This window comes from Emydura macquarii, unplaced genomic scaffold (assembly GCF_026122565.2).
Source record: "Emydura macquarii macquarii isolate MOO-44397 ecotype Brisbane River unplaced genomic scaffold, CSIRO-AGI_Emac_v2 contig_1348, whole genome shotgun sequence".
NCBI classification, from domain to species: domain Eukaryota; kingdom Metazoa; phylum Chordata; order Testudines; family Chelidae; genus Emydura; species Emydura macquarii.
Genome location: NW_027131485.1, coordinates 19,804,097 through 19,817,312, shown reverse-complemented (window position 1 = coordinate 19,817,312; position 13,216 = coordinate 19,804,097). Strand labels below are relative to the sequence as shown.

General features: G+C 43.9%; 1 long non-coding RNA gene across 1 annotated transcript in view; it reads left to right on the top strand.

Annotated features, from left to right (window-relative positions):
• The window catches only part of LOC137155341 (uncharacterized), an 85,641-nt gene that overhangs the window by 37,577 nt on the left and 34,848 nt on the right, over positions 1-13,216 (top strand). The window lies entirely within an intron of this gene.

Below are 13,216 nucleotides of genomic sequence, written 5' to 3'. Positions count from 1 at the left end.
AAGTCAGTTCATTATGGATACAAAAGAATAAAAGAGGGTATTTTAACTTGAAGCCCTAAAAATTGACTTAAAAATTAAGGGACCAAAATAAAGGATGGTCTGGTGGGTAAGTCAATGGTCTGTGAGTCAGGAGATTTGTGCTAAAGTCCTAGCTCTGCCACAGACTTCCTGTGTGACTTTCAGCAAATTAGATAACCTCTCTGTACCTCAGCTCCTCACCTGATAAATGGGGCTAATTCTTCCCTTCTTTACATGGGTATAGTGAGGCTAAATCCATAAGTATTCAATGGCACAACACTACATTAACACAGAGTTCAGGTTGCTTGGTGGTATGTTGTCCCCTTGCAGAAAGATGAGTAAGCAAAACTCAAAACTTCTTAAAATCAGGAAATGCAGAGTCAAAAGTTGCCTTAACTCTGCCCTCTTTCAGCAGGGCCCCAGCTCTCCCTTAACACACACACCTTTACTCTGCCAACCTCACAGTTGCTGAAATATACAAGCTCTTCACCTCCTTTTGCAGCCCATTCACTCTCACCCACAGCATTCTGTCTACAACTGTGAAAAGACAATAAGTAAATACATATAAATTGCACGTCACCTTCCCTCCATTCCCCTGGAACTAGCAGTAGCCAGTGGGAATTATTTGCATACTGTCCTGGTGTAGTCAGTGTGTTAGGTGTGTCCCTACATTACATGGTGGAGGCAACAGTTGGGCCTGCTTGGTAAAGGTGTGTGTGAGATAAGCGGACATTTGTGGATTAGGTTGAGGTATGTGATAGAGCTGTGATTATGATATGAGGAAATCTGTTTTGCATCCTCCAATGTGTGGGAGCAAAGGGAATAGCTGCACGTGTATCTTTTAGCATCCAGTATGCATCATTCAGTGCAGAATTGTGTAAGTTATATAATTAGCAGGGCCATAGGGGTTTTATTACAAAGGGTATTGTCAGTAGTGACCTGGGCTATGAGAGCAGTCTAAGCATATATTATCTGCATCCACTCCTGGTAAAATGAGTATGGTTGGTGTCAGGTGTAGTTGTACTGAACAGTGGAGGCAGTAGTTAGCTCTGTTTAGTAGAAGTGTGTGTGTCTGAGAAGTGTGTAGATTACTCTGAGGTGTGTGACAGAAATATGATATGAGGAGATCTATGTTTTGCACCCTCTCATGGGGGTGAAGAAAGGGAAGAGGTATACATGTATCCTTCAGGATGCAGTATTGTATAGGTTATGCAGGGCACAAGGCTTTTATTACAAAGGATATTGTCAGCAGTGAGGTGGAATATGAGAGGATTTTAATGCTTTAATGATAGTTAAGCAAAAGTGTAGGTTGATATGGTGTCCTGTGAGTAATGGTACATCTACATTTGATCATCTGATCCTCTAGAGCAGGGGACTCTGCATCATTGGTTGGGATTACTGATAAAGCCTTTTTGATGTTGCAGGCAGAACAGAGATTCTCCATTTTAAGTAGCTCTGACACAGCCATCAACAGATTTCACAACGTTTAGTTTCTGGGCGCTTTTTGGAAGTGATGGATGCCTTTCTCCCACCTCTCAAGAGAACGCTCTAACCACAGGGCTATGAGTTATTCTGGTGTGGGGCTCCCTCAGTCTCTCTTGTTGAACCTGTTCCACTATGAATAAATAAATAATGATTGGGCCAGAGAGAGGCATGGGGGGAGAAGATAGGGGGCGGATTTTGTAGTCCAGTGTTAATGGCACCCATCTGGGGGGCAGGAGACCATGGGACAAGTTCTCCTGCTTCATTAATTCTTGATTTATCCACAATGGAACGGTTTCAGCAGAGCATTTTCCTGAAAGGTTGAAGATCCCAGCTCAAATGATTTCTTCCTTTCTACTAGTGAGGGACTGAGTTCTTCTCCCCCACATCCCAGATGAACATTCTAACTGCTGGGCTAAAAATTAAAAGGTTGTTGAACCACTACCAGCATGATGTTTCTGAATGAAGCCCAATCTGGTAAGCATACTCAGAGGGCACCAACTGGATTGGGCCCCTTGGGGAGATAGGCGGCTGAATGCCTGTCTTCTCCTGGTTCATGTATTGCCCTGTGGCTTAGGTGGGAGATAGGCACCCGGATGCCTAAAGGAAGGCAGCAATGTGCATTACGCCACTGTAACAGTTCTTGGAGTGCCTCGGGCTTCAAACCACTTTGTTTCTGCCTGCATCCAGTATGAGGGAGTCTTGCCTGTGCCTAGCTGGGTGTCAGCTCCCTAACATGACCAGCGTTTCAGCCACTCAAGCACTCTCCTCTGGTGTGACGCTGAGGCAAAAAGTCCTCTGTTCTTTGCAAATGACTCTCATCTCAGACTTGAACAAACCTCATTACACCAAACACATGTCTTTCTGGATATTTAGCCATAAAGAGTAGCATGTAAAGCAGTGATACTCAGACTTCAGTAGTCCAGGAGCCAAATTAGCAATCAACATTACCTAAAAGAGCCACAGTCGTGTGAATTCATTGTTTCATATACTATTTTTATTTATTTATATATTACTCTCACAGCAAAATGAGTGACCAAGTATTATGTTATCAACTGCACTTGGTTAATAACATAGTAAAAACATCCTGATTGGTTAATAATTACATCACACAGTGTTTCAATATAATGTGCTGCAAAGAGCCACAGGAGACACAATAAAGAGCCACGTGGGGATCGCGAGCCTCAGTCTGAGTATTGCTGATGTAAGGTGTCTACAGATTGCTTGTAACTAGTCAAGATTCAGAATCATTGTGAGATGTATATACAGGTGAACTTCAGGAACAATGTAATGATATTGAGAGTGTTCTTTATGGATTTGGAGTAAAAGTTAGTCACCAGGGGATAATATGTCTCAGTGACAGCCCGTTCAAGTAAAAGGGAATTGTTACCCTGCCCAGGTTAGCTGGTGTTGCAATGCAAGCCTCAGTCGCCACCCTAGCCCTTGCCCTGTCCCAAGACTTGCAGTAGAAAACTCAGACAACTGAAAACAATCAAAACCACTTGGAGGTAAAAAAAAAAAAAAAAAGTACATTACAGCTGGCAGGGGATCACCCAACCTATGCACAAGGACAAGATTGTTTCATTGTAGTAGAGGGTAGTGAAAGACACTGTATCCTTTCACTGAGAAGACATCTTGAGGACAGGGATGTTCTCATGAAAAATGGGATCCTGGTTCCTATGAAGCTAGCCAGCTCTACCACAGACTGAACTTTGGGGGGAAAACCTACTTTATTAGATAGGAAAGGTCACTATGAAGTGTAGTTACAGATTCACATTTTATATTTTTGTTTTGTATTGTAACCATTTGTTTCTACCTCTCGTTTCTAATGAACTCTCCATTCTTTCTTAAATAAAACTACTTTTATGTTGTTATAAGAGCTCACAAGTACTATGTGATTTTACAGGAGCAGTGGTTTAAGATAAGGGGCAGAAGAGTTGGAATTTCTGTGACTAGCCAATATCAGGGCTGGATATCACAGGGAAACAATTCAGAGGGATGTGCAGGCTGGGGTCCACCTCTTGTTAACTTGCAAGGCAAAGGCAGGGTAGACCTAGCCTAGAGGTGAGTGCTTGAGTGACTGAAAGGCTGGTGGTGGTAGAGAGCAGACCCCAGCCATCATGGACAAAGCTACTTCTCTCTAGAGACAGAGGGTAACAAGTGACTTCCAGTCCTGGGTACCCAGAGAACCATCATAGGCAAAACCTTAGGTGCCTAGGGAATTTTTACTCTGGAAAAACTTGGGTACTGAGTGAATTTAGGTGCCTACAGCAACAGCAGTTTTGTGGATCACAGTAGAGGATTTAGGCACCTAAATCTGGGTTTAGGTGCCTACGTAGCTTTGTGGATTCTACTCCTTGAACATTTCAGCAACTGGCAGATTAAAGATTTGTGTGTTAATGGGGTGTATTGGGACATGGTTCGCAGAGGTAAGATTGCATGGGCAACCTCAACTGTACATTTCCTGGTTTTCAGAAATGTGAGTGTTGCTTAGTTTAGCATCTGCATGGGGACAACATACTGCCAAACAACCTTAACTCTGCACTAACGCAGAATTTTTCCATTTACTATTCTAGGTTTTTGAACAGGAAAATCTGTTGTTAGTCGTCATTTAGGCAGTTGTACACATCATCTCCTACAATTAGCATACTGAGCCAGTCACCCCTGTCACTCCCATCAGCTGTGCCCCACCTACCCTGTTTTGGCCCATCTCCTCAGTCATTCTCCGACACAATCAAACCATCCCCCCCAACCTGGCCACCCTCCACTACTGTATCTAGGCCTCCCCGTTGCTAACAGGGAATGTCTCCCCCTAGTCTTCACTCCCTCATATACAGATGTTTCTACTGCTGTTACTTTCTCCTCTTACTCAACTCACAGGGAGTGTCTGAAATGGACAACTATGTTACAGTGGAATAGGGCTCCTGGTTATGTTTCACAGTGGTTGGAGGGTGGAAATTGTGCCAGCCAGTAAGAGAGATTACAAGCAGGGTTTCTGTTCCAAAATACTGGCAGTTTTATGTCTGAGAAGAAAATCTTCTGACCCCTATGCAATAGGTGTATCCCATCTCTGGGGAACTCAGAGGTGTCAGATGTAATATTCCTATGCCATACAGTACACATTTTCTGATCAGCCAGGAACCTGCCAATTTCCCAACTTAATGTTCTTCCAACACTTAATAGCTTTCATGCAGTGTTGGGTGCACTGGCAGAATTGTGGGGTGCAGAGTGCTTGGGGTGCACTGCAGAGCTGTGGATTGCAGTTAGCAGGGCTAGGGCTTCAAGGTGGTTGGGGTGTAGGAAGGCTGGGGATGCACTGGCAGAGTTTTGGGATGTAGGGGGTTGGAGTAACTGGCAGAGCTGGGGGTACCATGCTTCCCTCACTTGAGCCTCCAACCCCTCTTGCCTTCCCTTCCCCCATTTATCCACCTCCCCATAACACCCCTCCTCTCACTGCAGGCCCAAACCCTCTCTGAAAGCATTCATACATCTAATTCCCTCCCCCCAAATACATGGATTACATTCTCCCCAAAATAAAATTGCCACCCAAGAGTCACAAATTACATCAACCTCGAGCCACTCAGTCCAAACCTCCTTTTGTTTTATGTGGGGGCTTGTGATTAATTTATCCTTAGTTATGGTAATTGAAGGGTGAGCTCGCAGCTATCAATAGGTCTGTGATTCATCCAGTCATCTACCTTTCAGTTTGACAGTAAAAAGACATTAGAAGGAAACTTTTTTGGGGGAGGCTGTAATTTGGGAATCCCTTAGCCAAATTACTGCAAATTTGGATTACCAATGCTACCCATGTCGCCATGAGGCACACCAACTTTCAGAGTAATCTGACTAACTATTTGAAGTTTAGAGCCCTTACAAGAATTGAGCTGAAGTATATAAAATGGCAGGAATGGAAACCCTATTGATGTTTGTTGTACTGGAACATGCGCATGTAAAAATTCCCATTCTCAAACAAACACCATTATCCAAAGACTTAGTGGGTATCATATACTACCTTGCATAAAACTCAACAGACCATTTTGACCTGTACCACATCAGTAATTTGATCTCTAGCTCTGGGCAAACCCCGCCAAAAAACCTACCTAGAAGCTTTTTTAAAATGGTTATTTTTTTCCAGGGCTTATATCTCCAGAAATCCTGGCTCAGATGACCCAAAATTTGGGTGATCAACCCTATCCTGTGTCCTCCTGAGGCACACCAAATTTCAGAGCAATCTGGCTATGATTTTAGGGGATTTAGAAGGTCCATCTTTAAAGAGATGTCATGATGTCATCACCTTGGCTATAATGACACTCCCTCACCACAGTAATATGAGAGGCACTCAGTTACTGAGGGTAACTCAGTGAAAGGGGTCAGAGACAGAACTATATGAATAAATACCTGTTCCAAAGAGCCAATTTTACGGTATTAGGCCCTGATCCTGCAACTGACTGTGCATGGGTGCCCCAACAGTCAACTGGAAGATCAGGGTCTCAGACTAATAGTAGGAGTGCTCTCTAAATTGTGCCCTGGATCAACATGCGTCCACTCCGGAGACTAATTTGGCTCCAGCCTCTTGTGGTGTCAGCCAATAAACCCCTTCCACTTTTCCGTGCTGGATTTTTCCTTATAGTTTTTGTATTTTTTGTTTTGTTTTTAACCACTATAAATTCCTTTCTACGAAACACCTACCTAAACAGACAACAAACAAGAATGAGAACAAACCAACTAAAACCACAACTATGTGGCCGTTTCCCACTACTCAACAGGAAGCAGTTGTACTGCATTCCTATCAATTGGTGGTACTCTGTGGGGATATAAACAGCAGCTCTCATATGACTCCAAATGATGTCCACCTGTACTTCTGCTCCTTACAGAGGAAACCTAAAGTGTTTAAAAATACCCTTGAAATAAGATTGCCTGGTCTCTGCTCTTTGTCATAAGGTTAGGAGGAAGGGAGAAACCAGCTCTACTGGGAGCACCCTGTAGTTGGTTTCTCCTATCTTGGGGCTTGATATTAGTTTAACTCCCTCAATAGTTCTTCCCTGCCAATGTGGGGTATGGACTCAGACTCCAGAGGCTCAGGTGCTAAAGTCCTGCACTAAAATGCAGGGCAATTTCTGCTGAGTCATATTAGCTTATGAGTCCAATTAGCTTGAAATCAAGATACAAAGGGAGTGTGAGGAACCTTTTCAGGTAAAACTCTAGAAAAGCCAAGATCAGGGATGAAGCTTAGGTGCTAGTGGTGGGGGAGGGGGTATGTAGGTTTATTGGTAACACAGCGAGGCAGGAAGGGAGTGACTGTGGTAGTGATTCAGGATCTGTCTCCTGGTGTTGGGAAGAGTCTAGTGTTACTTCCCTTTTGCTCTCTAAAGTGTGGCCTAATTACAGGTTTTAAAAACAGCCTCTGTGACCATATTTGGGTTTCAGGTTATAGTCTAGCTGTGTGTGTTTTGTAATTTGTGTTGCTAACCAACACAACCATCTGTGACCTACTATTGTGTTGTAACTATCTATCTAGATACTGTTGGTGTGCTAGTTTTTCCCCTGCTAAAGATGGATCATCTAGTTCATCAAGTGCAACAAATCTATTGGGACATGTAACCTGGAATAAATCTACCACTGGATGCAGCACAACTAATAGTCTCGGTTCTATAAGGAGAAAAATAGGAAGGATCAGAAATGAGATTGGTATAGACTCTGGGTATGTGTACACTGCAGAGTGAAGTCGACTTACTTAAAGTCGACTATCACCTACCAATTTTTAGAAGTTGCTGGATTGTGTCCACACCATGCTCCTTGCGCTGGGCTCGTGCATCCACTCTTGCCACGGTTGTTTCAGCAGTCAAAGCAGTGCACTGTGGGTAGCTATCCCACAGTGCAACTAGCTGCGGTGGCTGTTGGGACGAGATTCATCGTCCCGTGATGCAATGCTCCTTCTCCCTCCCTTCTTTCCCTAAACAAACAGGAAACTAATTTTCACACCGTTTGTTTATGTCACGTGCTCGCCATTGCTGCGGAGACATGGAGCCAGCTCAGCTCTGCACTATTATTGTGAGTGTCACAAATAATCTCATCTTATCATGGAGTATTTTCAAAGAAGAATGGGAACCTGAAGCACAGGCAACCACTATGCCACCGAGGCTGCCCTGCTACAAGCCATGGAGCGGAACTATTCCCGATTGCTGCAGGCCATAATGCATCATCTGGAGTCCATGGAGCGCTGGTTCTGGTCCCGGGAAACAAGCACAGATTGGTGGGACTGCATCGTTATGCAGTTGTGGGATGATGACCAGTGGCTGCAAAACTTTTGTATGCGAAAGGCTGCTTTCCTTGAACTTTGCTCAGAGCTGGCCCCGTTCCTGAAGCGCATGAATACTCGCTTGAGACAAGCTGTAATGGTGGAGAAGTGAGTGGCCATCGCTCTGTGGAAGCTGGCGATCCCTGACTGTTACCACTTGGTTGGGAATCACTTCGGAGTTGGTAAATCTACAGTGGGAGCTGCCGTGATTCAAGTGTGCAAGGCCATTAATAGATTTCTGCTACGAAGGCTAGTGACTTTGGGAAACATGCAGGACATAGTGGACAGGTTTGCCGTGATGGGATTCCCAAACTTGGGGGGGCCACTGATGGTACACACATCCCTATCTTAGCACCTGCCCACCTCTTGACCGAGTACATAAACTGCAAAGGGTACTTTTTCATGGTCCTGCAGGCCCTTGTGGATCACAGGGGTTGTTTTACAGATATCTGTGTGGGGTGGTCTGAAAAGGTGCATGACACGTGCGTATTTCGGAACTCGGGGCTGTTCTCTAACATGCAGGTGGGCACTTTCTTCCCAGACCAAAAAATCCACATCGGGGGTGTTGAAACGTCAATAGTGATCCTGGGGGATCCTGCTTACCCCTTGATCCCTTGGCTAATGAAGCTGTGCACTGGGCACCTTGACAGCAACAAGGAGCATTTTAATAACAGGCTAAGCAGTTGCAGAATGGTTGTTGAATGTGCATTTGGGCGTTTAAAGGCCAGATGGAGAAGTCTCCTCACTAGGCTGGACATGAGTGAAAAGAACATCCCGTCAGTGATATCTGTGTGCTGTGTTCTTCATAATGTGTGTGAAGTGAAAGGGGAAAGGTTCCCCCAGGGTTGGACTGTGGAGGCAGAAAGACTGGCCGCCAATTATGAGCAGCCAGATGCCAGCAATACTCTGAGAGCTAACCGCATATCGCTTTGCATTAGGGAAGCACTGAAAACCGGGTTCTGGATTGAGATGCAGTAATGATTTCTGTTCCTGTATGTTATGTGCCTTTGCTTAAAATCCCCTGTACCATGGATGTCAGTACCCTCCAAATCCCTCCCAAGCAAGATATGATTTAATAAAGAAATGTGTTGAAACAATGCAAACTTTTATTTATGAACATTCAAGTCGATGGGGGGGCTAGTGTTCAAATGGTAGTGTGGCTGCTTGCAGGCCAGCTGTTAGTGGGGCCGTCGCTGCTTTCTACTCGCCTCCACTGGGGTGGAGTGCACCACATACTGCAGCCTGGCCATTCTCCTCCGAGACTGCTTATGGGTGGGGGAGAGGGAGGGCAGCAAAGCCATAGGCTGAGGAGCGTTATGGAGGGGCTGCAGTGAGACTCTGTCTGGCTACTGCTCCTCCTGAAGTTCCACAAGCCGCCGGAGCATGTCTACTTGGTTGTGCATGATTCGCAGCATCTCATGCATGGTACTGTGATCATGCTCCTGCATCGCTCTTTGACTCTCCCGGTCCATGTCCATGTTCTGGGAAAAGGTCATCCGCCATGCTTGGAGCTCTGTCTCTGTGGCTGCGGAGGCGTTCATGAGCTCCCCAAACATGTCATCTCTTGGTTTTTTTTTTTTTTTCCTCTTCCTAATCTGCGATAGTCTTTCCGCAGCAGTTTGAGCAGGCTGGGCCAAGGCCGAGATGTCTACAGAACTAAAAGAAATGCACAATGTTGCCATTGTTAGCATACTCAGGGAAATGAAAGAAATGCAACAATGTATAAAAAACTCCCCTTGCTGTGCACAAGGGTAAAACAGACCCTTATTTCATTCCGCACATCCCAGAAGGGTTGGCTCACTCTGCCTGCCATTGCTGAGATAGTAAGCTTAGGGGGACTTTACTCTGCTTTAGAGAGGATTAAAACTCATTTCAAATGCCCTGTGTGATTGGAGTGCCTGGGCACCATGGTTTAATTAAGATGACCATTTTGTCATGAGGTGGCCACCGGGGATCTGGGGACAGTTCATGGGGGGTTAATAGCGTCCTCTGAAACCATAGCCAAATAAATCAAGTGACTTTATTGGGACAATACAATGGGGAATAAACATGCACTGTTTTCCCTAGGTGACCGTGAGCGATATCAGTCTCCTGAGGGTGACGCACGAGGAAAGGGAAGATTCGCTGCACACAGCGGGGTGTCAGTCTGGCCCTTAGGCCACTATGCTGTGTTCCGCCATGATTCTGGCTCCCTTGATTGCAGCGTGGTGTGGAAAAGTATCCTACCAGGGAGGCAGGAACAAGGCTGCCCTGCCCAGAAACCTTTTGCAAAGAATAACAGATTATCTACATGAAAGTTTCCTTGAGATATCAACTAATGATTCTCGGAGTATATCTCTGCACATAAATAATCTGTTCTGGGAGTAGCCACCCAAGACAGTACGCTAAACCCCTGAAATCCCCTTTCTTCCTCCTTCACCCCCCCTTAAAAAAGAACATAACTGCTAAGAAGAAAAAAAAAAAAAAAACCTCACCAGATGTGCCTTCCCCCTGGGATCATTAGTGCTGTCCTGCATGCTGCTGGACTGCTCTGGGGTCAGGAATAGGTCCTGACTGTCTGGGAGAAGGGACACCCCACTCTCCTGCACCCTGCTTTCCTCCTCTTCCTCCTCCTTCTCTTCCACGGAGTTCTCATAATTGTCCCTGGAGTGGGATGGAGCGGAGGTATTGATGCTGTGTGGCGGCACCGTGGTGGGGTCCCCGCCGAGAATGGCATGCAGCTTCTCGTAGAAGTGGCATTTTTTGGGCAAGGAGCCAGAACGTCTGTTAGCTTCCCTAGCCTTTTGATATGCCTGCCGTAGCTCCTTGATCTTCACGAGGCTCTGCTGCGCATCCCTATTGTGCCCCTTCTCCAACATCCCTGAGATATCTTTCCGTAAATGTCTAAATTTCTTTTGCTGGCTCTGAGCTGAGCCATAATGGACTCCTCACCCCACAGACCAATGAGATCTAAGACCTCTGGCCAACTCCATGCTGGACTGTGTTTGGGCCTTTCAGTAGCCATGAGGAATTCAGCTACAAGCTCCCTCCACACTGGCTGGACAGGAAATGAAAATTGAAATTTTCCTGGCGAATGGGGGAAGGGGCCATTTCCAGTGATCATGACCACGTAACAGCAGAGTGCGAATGTCCAGAGAGGTCACAATGGAGAATTGTGGGATACGTTGAATTACATTACGCTCTGTCTACACTGACGCAAAATCAAACCAATAAAATCGAATTAGTTGCTACGCCACTTGCGGAGGTGGTTTTATTACGTCGACTTTTGCCGCGTGTTAAGTCGACAGGACTGCCGTGCCAGTGTAGATGCAGGCTTGTAGAGATCGATGTGAGTGACGTTATGTCGATCTCCGTCGCCAGTGTAGACCAGGCCACAGCCTACACTTTGGATGGATCATCGCGCTCGTTTTGTTGCTTATAAATACTAGATTTGAATCAAAATTTAAATATCTTCCTACAGAGTCTTGCTAGCTGTTTGCCCTGGTAACAGGTCTATTAAACATCTATCCCATAACAGAAAAAGTCACACAACAAGCTCAGTAATGGCTATTTAAGCAACAGCCCCGAACTGTAGAACATACCCTGTGTTTGATGCCGGGATGATCTGTGGGTCATAAATATCTAAGATGAGAGAGATCAATATCTTTATAAAGGCAATATGCAAATATATATAATAGTGTTCATGTGTATTTTATTATGTATAAGATCCTGATGCTGCAGTGAAAGATCTGACAATTTTTTTTGCCTATATAAGGCATTTTTAAAATGACTTTGGGCCCTTCACATCTATCCTCCTTCTCTTTCCAAATAAGCATTTTAGAAATTAATACAGTTTGAGTCAGCAAGTTCAAAGCAATAATGTGGTAGATCTACAAGAAAAACATGTTTATAAGGCAAAGAGTCAAATGACACATGCTGGTGAGATATGCTTTAAAATGTTTTTTCAAGGGCATAAACTGAAGGAAATGTTGAAGTTTTTGTCTGAATGAGCGTAGTGTAGTACACTGATTAGAGTAGTTACAAAGGAATCATTCATAAATAACTTCTTATGTATTCTGACTGACATGACCCTAGCAGATGTGCTAACACTACATTAAAATTCCATCTTTACAAAATCTCTGCAAAGATACTTCAGTATAGTAGACAATAGATAAAAGAATGCAGTATTTAAAAAATTTGTACAAATTCAATGCACCTGGCCTTTTTACAGAACCAAATTATTTTAATGTCTGTCCTTTTAACACTGTCTCCATTGTTTTATGATCATATTTTAGACTTGTGATAATTTAATCTTCAGTTTTCTTCCCTTTTCAGGTCACTTCAGTTTTAGTACATAGGAAATGCATTCATTTAGCTGATTTCTTTGTGATAGAAAATGGAAGCAGTGTCTCATATAGTAAATGTTGATTAAATGTTTGCATCATAACTTTCCCAAATCCTTTCAGTCTTAATCTTCCAAGATGGGTATTTGCCTGAAGGTGAACTATTTTTGGAAAGCTCAAGCAAAGACAGTTCAGCTGTTCATTGTGAATGACACTAGGAAAAAAAACACTTCACCCATTATAGTCTTGCAACTGTTCAATGAGAAGTTCTACAACTTAAATGGCTGACAGTGGAAAGTTGAAAATTGGTGGGGAAATACCCCCCACTAAGCAAATTTGAGTATTCCTGGGGAAAATTTTCAAGTGTGTGTAAGTGACTTTAGGGATTTAGCACTCTATAAAATTTTACCCCAGAGGTAAATTGATTTGACAAAATCAGTCTCAGGTATGGAAAGCCAGGCTGCACATTTGTGCAGAGCTAATTTAGCTGGGCACTGAAAATTGAACTGAAGGCTTTCGTAAAAAGATGGCCAATCCAGTGGAGCTCTGGCAAAATAAATGAAAAGAATGTTAAAGTTCCTCTTTCACTTGCACTTGCTCTGACCTTTCACCAGGAAACTGAGTTAACGTAATTGATATGCTTAGTTCAGAGATGTGGTTCTACACTCTGCGTATTGGTGGTAGAAGTGGGGAAAACACAGACATTTCCATCAATGGTCTGAATTTTGTGAGCATGTTTGTTTTAATTTATTTGGTGTTTTTGTTTGTACCATGGTAGTGTCCAAGAGTCCCACCCAGGAACCAAGACTAGGTTCTGAACAAACAGGGAACAAAATGACAATATCATTTAAGTAATATCCGACTTGTATTCACTTTCCACAAACAGAAGTGTTTGCAGAAACAACTAACTTAGTAAATGTTACCGAATTGTAGCTGGAACTGAATTTTGAAAAGGTAAATGTGATCATACCAGAAGCCTGAGTCTGTGATTTTCATCCATTCAAGAAACAGAAACATACTATCTAACCTATGTGTTCAGTCAAAACAGTTTGAATTTTGAAAATTGAATGTTCACTCTCATCTGTTAACGAACAAT